General features: G+C 38.7%; 1 protein-coding gene across 1 annotated transcript in view; it reads left to right on the top strand.

The window, feature by feature from the left end:
• Positions 1–15,008, top strand: part of LOC131163812 (ubiquinol oxidase, mitochondrial-like) — a 50,205-nt gene that overhangs the window by 21,922 nt on the left and 13,275 nt on the right. The gene's annotated exons all lie outside the window — the stretch shown is intronic.

The following is a 15,008-nucleotide window of genomic DNA, read 5'->3' as shown; positions in this document are numbered from 1 at the left end:
TTTTCATACGTCTTTTGTAAGTAGTTTTGACAGGCTGATGTGGTTGCAACTTATTATCCAAGAGTTTTGACAGATTACCCTGGGGAGAATATCTTCCTTGGGAGCACCAAAGCATTCTATAGTGTGAATTTCAAACAATAAAGTTAATTGAAATTCTTGTGCAGAAATATTGAGGGGAAGTTGGGAACAGAGACAATTTTTTTTTTCTTCTTATTCTCAATGAAGTCTCTGTTTCATTATTTGGGTTCATATTGTGAAATAATAAGCTAGTAAGCCCATCTTTATTTCTGGAAAAGCAGTTAATTTGTACGGTAGAAACTTTGGTTTTCTCTTCCAAATTATCTCAAATAAACCCGTGCATAACATGGATGCTTGAAAAGAAAGGAAATCCATACCAAGAAACCACACAACATCTCAACATCTATGACTCATGTGGTTGGTTATGAGATGACTATAGGGACAAAATTAAAGACCTTTCTTCTTTCTTATTAGCTAGAACATCAAACCAACACTCTGGTGTATGAGTTAAGCTGCATGGAAATTGCATATTTAATGTTCTGTGCAAGACCCTGCCAATTGCAATGTGGAAAAGTGAGGGGAAATCATGTACAAAAAACCATCATTATTACATTCTGCTGCTGGTAAGAAAGCAACCACCATCCGCTGGATCTCCCTTTTATACAATCACTATAATAGCAAGTCAGCGACTTGGATGCCTGGCCCAAAACAAGGAGGCGAGCTTGAATTCACAGCTTTCTTCGTTTGTTGGCTTTCACATTATGTTTTTTCTGGGTTTCTAGATGAGGGGATTAGGTTAGGGGTCTTTCTTATGGCCATAAGATTAGTGGAGGGTCATTGCTTTGCATTGGGACCCTTTTACTTGGGTTCCATGTATTGTTTTGCAGATATTCAATCAATGGGTCATTTACACAAATAACTTAAGTTGGTTCTTCATTCCTTCAAATGTTTTTCTAGGAGAGGCTCAGAGAGTTTGCTCATACGCGTAATTCTCCTTATACCTTCAGTATAGGGAGGTTCCCCTTTCGATGTTGGTCGTGGTCCAAGGTTTCTTCTTAGAGGCAGCTTCTGAAAACTTATTTAAAAATTCACTGTGGCTATCCACACAATTTGCTTGAATTAATCGGGCCTTAATGTCTTTCTAAGATTGGTTGATTTGAAAGACATCAGGGGTCTTGGTTTATTGTAATAGATATGACCTGAACTGTAATCCTTGTTTTGTCCATTGGACCTTGTTCAAGTGTTGAATGATGTCGAATCGAATGAGAAGGTCTTTGTTTGGAAGGTTTGACCCAATGAATGTAGCCTTGATTAAGCATTTTGGATGTAGCTTAATATAGATTGGCACACTTTTTAATCTTTCCTGAAAATGTTCTCCATTTGCGGGTTTGAAACAGAAGTTGTCACTACAGGAGGATCTTTTGCTTGAATTGGATCATCTTTGGAAAGGATGACATATCCATTTCGACTGTGAAAGTATGTCCAATCATATGGAATTCAAACTTTCCAATTCCTCTTGTCACCGCCAAAATCTTCTTGAAGGTGGAGTGATAGTGCGATTCTGATTCTTTGAACGCTCCACTTTTGTATCCACAGATATGTCTAGTCCCATATTCTTTTTCTTCTATTAAGGTTGCGTCCTAGTAATAGTCATTGGCGTCAGTCTGTAGGATTCTCTTGCCTTTGACAGGAATTGGGAGTGGTGGCAACTTTATGGCCATCCCCTTAAGTGATTTCACCACTTCCGTGTGCTTGGATTCCCAAGGGACACATCTTTTTTTTTAAAAAGTTGATGGAGTGGTGCTATGTAAATTGCCAACTTTGGGACAAAGTCTGGCATATAATTGACTAGAGACTCCTTCGGAGTCTCCATCATTTGGATCTCTTTGCTCACAACAGAGGTTATTGTTCTAAACCCAATATGCTTTGTGGTTGCCACATCCCTTGTGGATCCTCCATATCAGAATAGTGATGAACAAAGCCAGCCTAAAGGTCTCATTCCAAGCATCCCTTTTTTTTTTTTTTTGAAGTCATTAGAGAATAAGACCTAAGGTGTCCTTGACCTGTTTGAAGGCCATTGAAGGCTGTGTTTTGGTCGGGCAGAGTTGGCTTCTCAAGTGATTGATAGGGAACATGAATACTTTGATTGATTCTGTGTTTTATTTCACAAGATGGGCAAGAGATCTATTCATTCTTAGGTAGTGAAAAGAGGTTCTGATTGTGTTAATTAAGAAATTATGTCTTCTAGAACCATGATGACTCCATCCCCATCCTTCAACTCTTATCCCAGATCTTCATCTGCTCTAAGCTTAGATCGTCTTGATTATAAGTATGAAGTAAATTATGCACCAGAAGATAGCCTTGTCCCTCAAACCAAGAGTCCTCAGATTACAGACTCATACTATGTCTATGACAAAACCAAATATCCTCTAAACCTTTTGAAGAAATTTATTGGCAGGACGACTGTGCCGAGCGGTGTCAAAGAAGTCATTGAGGCTTCTCCTTTCATTTCTCACCAACTCTTGGCGACCGAAGTAGAACAATTCGTTACCCTGAAATTCTCCTTAGAACTTCCCTGAAAGCATCTTAACCAGGGATTCACCCATATCCATGTTGGTGTGGTAAAGCTTTATCCCATGGGAGGAAAGGCCTTCCGCTTTGCTCTAGAATTGCTCTCCTTGATTCAAAGTTCTGTAAATATGAGCATGTCTGCATTGCCACTATGCAAACAACGTTGAAAGCAGGGATGGTCAACTTCACGATCTTTCCGAGCTTTTGCTTGCACTTATCCAATCCCATTATGAGAACTGCTCTTAAAGTCTAGATCCAGATTGTTGGAGCACCTCAGATCTTTAATTTCATAGCAGCCACTCTCCACCATCAAATGGTTTATAGACTTTAGAACCATTCTTTTTATCTAGCACCCCCTCGATAAAATCAAGATGCTCTTTATGTTAATTATGATTCTACTCTTGTTCCAAGCCACGTCCACTTCCCAAGGTAGCTATCCAGAGAGGAACTCCTAAAACTTCTCTCAGAGTCTTGGGTCACCAAGTACGAGCAGCTACACCCAATCCCTAGGCCAGTCATCCTCCATGACCCAGTCTATAAAACTATGAAAAATGTCAATGTTCACATCTCCTTCCCAAAGGATCAAGAACCCTCAACAAGCTCATCCTCTCAGCATTTCTTTCCCACCATGATGATTCAACTGTATCAGAATTCGTCACCACCTCCGAAAGATCAGAGGATCATGATCAGACTGCCAGCCACTTCCGTCGACCTGGCTGATCCAACATCTCTGGGATCCTAGGTCCCAATCCAATACTTCAAGGAAGATGGTTTTTTGGTTTATGGACCAATGACCAAATCCGGTCATAAGTAGTTTGACATAGACTGTGCCTGTAATAAATGTCTTAATGATCCAGTGTATGAGTGGTCTGATGAAGAAGAAGTTAGAAGTAAGAAAAAGAAGGACAGCTCCTAGCAGAAACTTAAAAAGAGATTGAAAGACGGAGATCCAAAAGTTGGCTTGTTAGGAGAACCATAAGAGAAATTTGACTACTATGTCAAATACGAAGAGAAAAAGACAAAATATGATGATCTTCCCCAAATTAACGTGCTAAGACCTTCGAACTATGATGGTGGTTTCCCACCATTAGAGTACGAAGATGTGAGATCTCGAACAAAGCATTCCTGGAAGATTAAAGATCCAGTTGTCGTTAATCCAGATGGATCTACTAAGCAGGTGTCTCTAGCAGAGGCAACTCTCAATTGGTAGTCAGAGAATGCCCTGGCCCAAAATAGAATGCTACAGCAAATTGGGGATAATCAGAGAGAGTTGGCCAACAAGGTCGAAAACAAGTTTGATATAACATCCATCCTCATCGACAAATTCCAGAATCACATCCAAAGATTGCATGAGGAGCTGATGCAAATGATTGAGCACATGTTAGTATTCTCTTTGGCTTTCAAGAAGAACGAAGCAGAAATGCAGCACCTCAAAGCTCAGCTAAATTCTCTTAAGCAAAGCCAGCAGCAACATAGATAGGTGAGGATTGATCCTTTATTTCCTCCATCCACTTTGGCTTTTAGCTCTCTTCAACCGAAGTATTAGCCTATATCAATGCAAGCGTCCTTTAGAGGCAGTGACTCTTTTCTCCATTTCAAAAAGAGGCAGCACACTCAAAAGACCAACCCAAACCTAGAGGGTTGAATCAATGGTAGCCTCCATTGCTCAAAAGCATAAGGATAAGCAAAAATTTGGAGAATCAAGGGATCCAAACCGAGAACCACAAATTGGGATTCTGGAAAAGGAAAACTTTATCTCCAAACTCCTTGCTAAGATGACAGATCCCTTACATGCAGAGGAAGCACCAAGATCAACACTTGCCATCATAACGGATGATGATTCATCTGAAGAAGAGATACAACCTCCAAGATCTATGATGATGACCCAGCCATCCACCCATAAGATGGAATATGACTATCCCATGGATGACAAAGGGGTTGATGACAACATCAATCTCTTAGACAATACCTCATTTGCTATTCCTACGTAGAGTTCGAGTAGTTCAAATGGAAATGAACCAACCGTTTCATTGGAAGGGATTCCTCCAAGCCAGTGGAGGAATAAGATCCTTGAGCTCCATGCCTAGTGCACAAAAGAACTAATGAAAGAGGGATTACCCTCAAAGAGGTCATTGGAAAGGTTGTTTCTAAATTTGTTGGAAGTCTAAGAATTTGGTGGATAAATTTTGGAGATTACAAGCAGTTGCAGATATCGCAAGTGCCGAATCTTGATGTTTTCATATCCATAATCATTGAAGAGTTTTGTGGTGCTTGGGAGGACCATGTTACCCAAGTTAGAGAAGAATATATGAAGATTAAATGCTGCTCACTTAAAAGAAAAGATCTAGAGAAACATTATAATCTTATCTCAGAAAGATATTACACTCTTTGAGGAACAGATGATATCAACCTCAAGCAAGCCTATCTTAACAGCTTTCCTAATCCATTAGGAGAAGAAGTCGTTCAAGAACTTCAAATGAGTGGAAAAATACTTGAAAACACTTTCCTTGGTAAGCTAAACCAAAGTGCTCTTATGAATCTGGATGCGCTTTGCAGAAAGTATGACATGTATAGAAGAGTCTTGAAAGCAAGAATGAAGATCACCAAAGAATGCAAAAGGAAAGATCTCATCAAATGCAAAGGAAGCAAGCAATGTTCTTGTCCAATAGGAGAACGGGAAGACGTTTATCACCCCAGAAAATCCAGAAGATCAAAGCACAAGGAGAAATGTTGGAAATATCTGAGAAAAAGGAAGCATAAGAGAGAATTAAAGGATGATCGATGTTACATCTACAATCAAAAGGGGCATTATGCAAAAAGGTGTCTCTAGAGATGAAAAATAATTAAACTAAATTAGAGGCAGCATGAAGTCTCATATTAGGATTCAAATGACAACATTGAATTTGTATTCTCCATTGATGACCAACAAAATTAAGGTTCCATCCTCGCTTTCCAACAATGTGAGTCTTCGGATGAAGAAGATGAAGTGTTCAAGAGCTATTAGGCTGATCCAAATCTAGAGTGTTCTCACATCCAACCCATTATCAATGAGTGCTACCTGATAGCATCAACATAATAAGAAGTTCACAACCTCTGTTCTATCCAAGAATCGTTGTCAGAACAGTTCAATAAAGGAGACTATGTTTCACCTTCTGCTCCAGTTTGGGTACTAGCTAACAAATACTCAAGGCCAATCAAAGTCATTGCATTCTTTGATACAGGAGCAGCGTGTAGCTTCTTAAAGCCAAGCATTCTCCTAAAATATAAATGGAAGTTGTGTAATCAAGTTTTCAAAACTGCAAATGGTGAACATTTTTAGGTCAGATTAAAAAGTATGCCAATCTATATTAAGCTTCATCCATAATGCTTAATCAAGGCTACATTCTTTGGGTCAAACCTTCCAAACAAAGACCTTCTCATTGGATTTGACATCATTCCACACTTGAACAAGGTCCAATGGACAAAACAAGAGTTCAAGTCATATTTATTACAATGGACCAAGACCCCTAATCTCTTTCAAATCACTCAGTCTTTGGAAGACATTGGGGCCTGATTAATTCAAGCAAACTGTGTGAACAACCACACTAGATTTTTAAACAAGTGTTCAAAACCATTGTGGGAGAATCCTGAGTTCTTTGTTAGCCTTCCCTTCAAGAAAAATGAATATATCAACCCAACTATGACAAGTCACAAGGGGATGAATCGAGGATACTATTCCTTGGCTCAGAGTGAGCTTACCCAACTGCAAGAAGAAGGGCTTATCGAGTTGACAAAGTCACAATGGGCTTGGGAGGCTTTCTATGTCAACAAGAGGGTTGAACAATCTTGAGGAAAACTCAAACTCATCATCAATTATTAGCCCCTCAATTATTTCCTTGCTGATGACAAATTCCCATTACCAAATCAAACCAACTTATTCTTGCAATTATCATAAGCCCAGATCTTCTCAAAATTTAACTTGAAAGCGGGCTTTTGGAAATTGGGCATCCATCCAGATGATAAGACCAAAACGGCCTTTTGCATACTCAGTTTCCATTGCCAATGGATTGTTATGCAATTTGGGCTTAAAGTGCCCCCATCCATCTTCCAAAGGGCGATGATTAAGATCTTTAAGCCCATTCTCCATCATGCCCTAATCTATATTGATGATATCCTACTGCTTTCAAAAGATACCACATCCCACGCAAAGCTCATGAATCAATTCATGGAAATTGTGGCACACTATGGAATTATGCTGTCAAAAAATAAGATGATAATTGGTGTTGAAGCGATTGACTTTCTTGGAATGAAGATTAGCCAAGGAAAGTACGAGTTGTAGTTACATATTGCTACACAGCTCAACACCTTTCCGGACAACTAGATGACAAAGCAATTACAGCAGTTTCTTGGTATAGTCAATTATATGGTAGACTTTGTCCCAAAGCTGGAAATCTACACAGCACCACTCCAATTTTTGAAAAAGAAAGATGTGGCACCCTTGGGAATCCAAGCACACAGAAGCAGTGAAATCACTTAAGGGGATGGCCATGAAGTTGCCACCACTCCAAATTCCTGACAAAGGCAAGAGAATCCTGCAGATTGACTCCAGTGACTATTATTGGGGTACAACCTTAATAGAAGAAAAAGAAGCTGGGACTAGACATATCTGTGGATACAAAAGTGGAGCATTCAAATAATTGGACTCACACTATCACTTCACCTTCAAGGAGATTTTGGCGGTGAAAAGAGGGATTGAAAAGTTTGAATTCCATCTTATTGGACATACTTTCATAGTTGAAATGGATATGTCATTCTTTCCGATGATGATCCAATTCAAGCAAAAGATCCTCTCGCACGGACCACTTCTTAGATGGGCGAACTGGTTCTCACAGTATAAATTTTAAGTGAAGCACATCAAAGGAAAGTACAAAATTCTTAGTGACTTCCTACTAACCAATCCCCAAGTATTTTTCCTTATGGCATCCTCATCTCAGCTAGAGACCCAATCTCTCTCATAGCTTGTCCAGACCTTTCCCAGTGAAATCCAAGATAGCATTCTCAGTCATACCATAGACAAGGGAAACAACAGAATGATTTAAGGTCTACAGTCCTTTCTCCTTTCAAAATTTGGACTAGTTGATGCACTAATAAAATATTTGGACTGGCACTGACTTTTCCCATGCATTAATGATCTTTGGGTCCCCACACTATCATAGTTAACCTTCCCAAAAGAAACCTTCCTTCTTCTTTGGTACCTTGCTAGGGCCTATCGAATTGGCATGATCCTACATAAGCCATGGACCTATGCCTTCATTACAAATTAGAGGCAGAGACCACGCCAGTACAGCTACCTTAAGCATTGGCTCTTGTTTTTTAAAACAGAAGCGCAATGGGTTGAACATTTAGATTTCATATCCGGGTCCTTATACTTGTCACCTTCCACCTCAAGGGTGAAATCCAAAACCAAGATGGGAATAGGTATGTCAATATCTCTCCCATTTGTGAAAGAATACAAAGTTTTAAGGAAAACCCTTTTGTAGACCCACATCTATTGGCACGCAATTGGGCTGACACAAGAAAAAGCCTGTGCTACATCAATTATGTTGACTAAGACAAATTACCACAAGATCGGTTTAACCCAGTGCATTTCCAAAATGATGGAAGAGCCAAGAGCTCTAATTACCCTATCCTGTTTCCTCATTTTTACAGCACCTACCTAAAAAACAGGCTAGCACTCCACTATGTAGAGCAAGCAAGAAGTAATGGGACAATTGAGGATTTGGAAATAATGGCAGCGTATCCAACTTAAGAGGAAGATGAATACAAAACAAAATTTGATCTCTGAAGCAGTCACATGGGCACCATGTGATCTTTGAAGAAGTCACGTGGGCACCAACTTTAACTTTTATTGTGTTGTCATTTCCCATGTGTTGTAAATGTCATTGTAGTGTCAGCATTATCTAAGGTTGCTTTTCTAAAGTTACTTTAGGTAAAAAAAAGTCTTAACTATATCTTTGTAAGATTTATGTAAAGGAGGTAAGGAAAAAGAATATGTCAGAGCATATTCCAAGATGCCATGGCATATTCCCTTGCTTCTCATCTATACAAGGAGGGTTTCAACTTCTAGCTAGGCAAAGCAAGTGAGAGCAAAGAAGTCTCTTGTAGGAGTTCTCTTGTAAGAGTCCCATGCATACCTCTTGTTCTTGTATCAATCTTTGTTTAATATTAATGAAATTGCTCTCAGTGTGTTCTTATTACCATTTGTAGATTGCATTGATCGTGAGAAGGATTTCACTTTTCGCCCATACACAAATGACATCCCTACCTTTACTATCTATTCTCCTGCCTCAAATTAAGTTGATATCATTTCAGCTCATGAAGTCTTAGGATATTGAGATTTTGATTTTCTCACTTGGAGCTATCTAGGAGTTATACCTTCCATGATAGTCATGTAGTGAGGTGCTAATTGAGATGATAAATCTGTTCAGTTATATTCCCCACATTGTGTAACATGCTAGTTTAGGTATGACTAGGGGGTGCCTAAAGAAATGACCTTGTGACTTGACTTTAATGAGTGTTGAATGAAATTTTTGAGCAATTTTATAAAGCAAATTCCCTCTGAAATTAGATCAATACATCTTCCGGGAGCAAAAAGAGCTAGGAGTGTCATAGTTGGTTGGACCACGTCCTAGGATGATTGTCTCCTTGGGTTCCATAAATTTGTTACAATCCCAATTGGTCTTTGAGACTTCCTTATCTTTCTAAAACTAAAAAAAGGAAGAATGATGAAGAGGTGAACAACCATGAGTCTTGAAGATCCTGACACTCATCAAAAGGGAAAACCTTTAACTCCCAGCGACCTCATATGCGGGGCAAAAAAGTTTGTACCTTTAAGGTAAAATTCTATACATGAAATTTGTTTTACTCTTTTTTAATGTATGTAGTACAGATCTTGTTGCTTTGTTGTTACTTGTAGGAAGTATCCGAAAGTATTCCTTATGAATTAGCTATTCCTTTAGATGAATTGGTCAGCATTATTTGTGACACAAACAACACGAGAATAGAAGGTAATGTCTTGAACCTCAATCCACTTTTGGGACTAGTCTTTCTCCTCATCCTAGAGTGGGGAAAAGGAAATAAATTTCCAAGGAGAGGCTTCATAGAAAAATTGGGAACATATCATATGGGTGTTTCGGACAACAGAGATGATGCTTCTAATGGATATGTTCAAGGAGAAGCTGAAGGAATTGCCAGGATATTGGCGAGGATAGTGGTAATTAGGATAACCATAGCTACAAAGGGTGCGAGGAAGAGGAGGATGACCATAGGGATATATTTTTTCATGATTCCTCTCCTATGATTAAAATCATCCTCCGACTCATCAAACCTCATCACCAGTTGGTCATGCTACTCAACTTCCACATTGTTAGTCACTCAACCAATTTCTTGAGACATGTCAACATCAAATTTGTCAGCTTCAGCCTTCTGCTCGTAGATTGTCTCCTATAGGTTCTCCTAATCACACCGTTCCTCCCCTAATTCCGGGAGCAATGGACTTACATGTCCTTGGGAATTTCTTAACACGATGGGAGTTTCATGGAAGCATGTGAATCTTTTGGTGCAGCTTTATGACTTTGTAGGCAAGTTTAGGGAGGGTGCAATATTGCGGGGGAAGAATGTTTTATCAGTGATTTTGGATATCATTGGTGAAGTACTCCAAGTTTCATGCAGTCCTTGGAATTCAATGTCTATGTTGCAGTTGAACTTTGTGATTGGGACTTGGGATGATAGTAAAATGGACATATTAGATGATTACTTGAAGCTTGCTAATGGTGCTATCTCACCCTTTGAGTTTCAGGTAGAGTTGGACAAATTGATCACTAAGGCGAAGTTGATCAAAACCAAACTAAAGGAGCTAGAGTAGAAGATAGCTACAATGACTTCAACCATTGGGCAATCTCTTGAGTCCTTGAGAACAAATTACATAGTATATACGACTGATGTTTTGTTTTTCTAAATTGTATGCTTTCCCTATTATCAAGTTATTGGTGACTTGTGTCAAGTAATATAATTGACAACTCATAATTTTTTATTTATTCTAGTATTTGAATTTTTTGACAAATAATAAAAATTTTAAAGAAGTTACATATAAATGATACTTCTCCAAAGAAAAAGTATTCTAAATTATTCTTTCTTTTGATTTCATTACCTATTGAAGAATAAACATGCAAAATATTACACATGGAACTTCTTTATGTATTGGAAATTGATTGGAGATGTTATAGCATTAATCAACTTACAATACTCATTGTTATAAACCTTGTGAACTATGTAAGGTCCGCTCACTTAGGAGCAAATTTTTGTGTAGGGATCCATGATAGAAATGCTCAGTTGCTCATAGAACCAAATCTCCTTGGAAAAACCTTCTTCTTACTAACTAGTCATAGGCAGTGCTTTGTCTTGGTTGATAAGTGGCTAGATTTTGTTGGGATGTATTTCTCCTCTCTTCTAAGACTTCTATAGCAAGAAATCTAGTGTCATGATCTACATCAACATCTAGTTATAGTCGTGTTGAAGGAACCAACACTTTAGCAAGAAGGACGACTTCAGCTCCATAAACCAAGGAGAATTGGGTTGCCTTGGTAGGACCTCTTTTGGCTGTGCAATATGCCCAAAGTGCTAAAAGGATTATATCATGCCACCCTTTTGGGTCTTCATGTAGCATCTTGCCGAGAACCGGCAACAGAGTTCTATTTGTTGCCTCTTTTTGTTCATTGCTCTTCGGGTAGTAAGGAGTTGATTTCACATAATCAACATCATAATGAGCTAGGAGCTCTCTCACTTTTGAATTAATTAAGGGAGTTTCCTAGCATAGCTAGAAGCATTCTTTTCCATGGTGGGTCAATTGTAGCCAATATCTAGAAGTTGTTGATAGAGTCTTTTTCCTCATTGGTGTTCACGACCAACTCCTGAATTTACTTCTTCCATAACACATTTTGCATCAGCGAGGGTTGACATCTTAAGACCTTTCCCAAAAAGGCTAATCAGTAGAGTTCTCCATCTCGTAAAGAATACCACTTGACTTTATTTTCAATTGAACGGGCATCTTTATGATTAATTGGTACTATTACATTCTCAAGCCACTGTATAGGCAGCGCCAATCCCCTAAACTTTCAACGAAACTACAGCAAACTTTAAAGCTTCAAAGCATCTTCAGCCATAGTAGGCTAGAATTACCCTACCCTCTGTATAGAGAGATGGTCCTTCTTCCCTGCACCAATTTTCATGCACTTGCCTTAACCTCTCACGAGCTTTGTGATCACTAATACTCGTGGATAACACCCCATCAGCCGCCTTATAATAGAGGATATCTTGTGTAAAAAGAAAGTGTTTCATTTCTGAAATATAGGATTAAAGAAGTTTGTCTCTTATATAATTATGCCAAACATTTTTATTTTTATTTTCATTGGGAACTAATAATTCAGTTATTTTGCAAGGCAAGGTTCTTCTAAAGATAGAGACACCACACTTGTCTTGACTTTTCAAGATTGGTATCTTGGATGCTAAAGTAGCCAAAGCATTTGCATGTCAATTAGCTAACCTTGGTGCATGTAACACTTTCAAAGCAAATTCTCCATCTCAAAACTTACTCATCAAAGATTGTACCAAACTTCTGTATGGTGCCAATGAAGGCTCTTTCAAAGCAAATTCTCCATTTGTTTGCTTGATAATAGGATTAAAGTCACCATGGATGCATAAATTTTGGATTCTACGACTTGTTGCAGCTAAAAGTCTTGATACAAGAGCCTTATATTCTGCCTCATTGTTTGTACAAGGGAAACCTAATTTATAAGCTAAGGAGATTGAACTTCGACCTGGTGCTAGGGAAATATAGTCTCCATCCATTGTTGGGGAGGTCAAATCTTGACTTGGTTGTGAAACACATATTTGCCTTGCTTCCATTGGGGTAGTTTTGTGAATTACAAATAAGGGGAGGTAGAGAGCACCCCTCGACTTGATGCCAGGGAGATATAATGTCAACCTAGGTCCAAGGAGATGTCCTTCCGACCTATGTTAGGAGTCTTCATAACATGATTAATATTTGTTTAGGAGGATCCTCCTTGTATCATTCCGAATGAGGATATCTTTTGACCTTGAGCCAAGGAGATAGAATCTTCACTTGACCTTGAGGTGATGGTGTATGGAACCAGAGTTGGGGAGAGAGGCACTTAACTTTATGGAGTCATCCTCTGAACCTTGTGGTATGAGCACAATCCCAGCACCTCCTCCTATGGTCATTGAAGAACCATCAAAGTACATATCCCACTCTTGGCTTTCGTTTGCAATGAGTAAATATTCTTCATGGATGCTTCGAGGATGGTATTTGATATAACCTCATCATGTTGAGATGGAAATTGAGCTAAAAGGTCTGGAATAGCTTGAGATTTATTGGCTTTTGAGGGGTGATATCATACTGCCCAAGTAGTAAAAACCATTTGGCTATTCTTCTGAAAAGAATGGTCCTAGTGAGGAGATACTTTATTACATCAGACATTGTTACCAATAGTTGCTTGTGAGCTAGAAGATAATCTTCAAGCTTCTGTGTGGCAAACACGAGTGATAAGTAGTGCTTTATATTGATAATAATTAATTTCACTCCTATGTAGGGATCTGCTCAAATAATAAACTAGCAATTCTTGTTCACCTACTTGTGCTAACAAAGCCCCATGGATTTCTTGGTAGAAATGAGATAAAACCTCATCGAAAGGTCCTTGATTGGCATGGTCATGTAGCTAGGGCCACCAGAATTTTTTTTATTCTGTCAAAGGTTTCATGTTGCTCATCTCCCACTCAAATGGAGCATCTTTCTTCAATAAAATTTGAAAAGGCTTGGAAATTTCAACGAGGCTTGGGATGGATCACCTTATGTCATACACCTGACCAATAAAGCTCTTGCATTATTTTTGATTTTTTGGAGGCGGCATTTTTTGAATCACTTTTACTTTAAAAGGGTCAAGTTCCATTCCATTCCGGTGAACCACAAAACCCAGAATTTTTTTTGGAAGAGACTCCAAACGCACACTTGAGAGGGTACATATGTATTTGGAAATGTTGACATTGATCAATTACCCTCTTTAGATGCATTAGGCGATTCTTGCTTCTTGTACTTTACTACAATATCATACATGTAGTCTTCCATAAAGTCATGCATCATTTCATGTAATAAAGCAGTTATAGCTTGCTAGTATGTTGCTTTTGTATTCTTAAATTCCTAGAGTTCTAATGTAGTGTTCTTTTCATCTTCTGGAGTCATCTTGATTTGATTATACCCACTAAAACCAGCCATGAAATAGAACATCTCGTGTCCCATTATTACATTGACCAAGAGAAGCTTTATTGATGTCCCTAAAATCCACACATACTCGAATTTGACCAATTTTTCATGAGTACTATGTTTTGCGAACCACAAGGGTGTTGTATTGGTTTGATAACTCCAGCTTTGAGAAGCTTCTTGATCTCCAACTTAATATGAATTTCTACTTCAAGTCGGAAAATTTGCTGGGGCTGCATTACTGATTTAATCCCTTGAGTAACTTCCAATTTGTGCATCCCTAGCTTCTTGTTGATAATATGTTCCTTTGAAAATTCTTTGCTTATGAAAATAGGCCTATGACATTCGTCACCCTGTGCTACATTTATCTCCTCTAACTTCTCCCCCTATGGTTTTGGTTGATCTTGGAAAACTTTTAGGGCAGGAGTTGGTTCTTGGATGGAAGCATATAAGGAGAAATGGTTTCTTTTTCTTGAATATATAACGCATTCGAGGACTTGGGGCCTAGAAAGAGGTCCTCCCTAGGCCCCCCACTTCTTCACAATCTGTATACCTTTTTACCATTTGAATGGGTGTATGATTCTATTTTTACTTCTTCAGTCTTTTCACTTCCATGGGGATCAAAATTTTCCCTCTCTCTTTGTGCTTCTCTTCCTTTTTTTTTTTTCTTTTTTTTTCTTTGTTATTCCCTCGATTTCATCCCAAGAAGGAAGAGGTACACCAATAGGGCGAGCAATGTTTGTCTCACCATTTTTCGCAAACTCGGCAAAGAAAACCAACTCAACTAGGCAAGACTCTTAATGCTCAAAAGGTGCCTTTGTTGCAAGAATAAACACATCCCTCCCATTCCACCTCCCTTTGATGCACTGGTGGAGAGTAAAGGGAAGTTGTAATAATTTCTTGCCAATGACTAAGTGGTAACCTATAGGAGCATCGATTACATAAAATCAGGTAGAACCCCAAATTGGGCCTCTTCAAAGATCAACATTCATATATCCTAGAGTCTTGATAGATGAATTGTTGAATCCATGAATTGCTATGGGTTGCTTCACCAAATAGTGTTCTCGAATATTTCCAACTTGAAAAATGAAAAAAGGCCTGATGTTCA

This window comes from Malania oleifera, chromosome 9, assembly GCF_029873635.1.
Source record: "Malania oleifera isolate guangnan ecotype guangnan chromosome 9, ASM2987363v1, whole genome shotgun sequence".
Taxonomy (NCBI): domain Eukaryota; kingdom Viridiplantae; phylum Streptophyta; class Magnoliopsida; order Santalales; family Ximeniaceae; genus Malania; species Malania oleifera.
The sequence above is the reverse complement of the archived record's forward strand: the minus strand, read 5'-3'. Positions and strand labels throughout refer to the sequence as shown.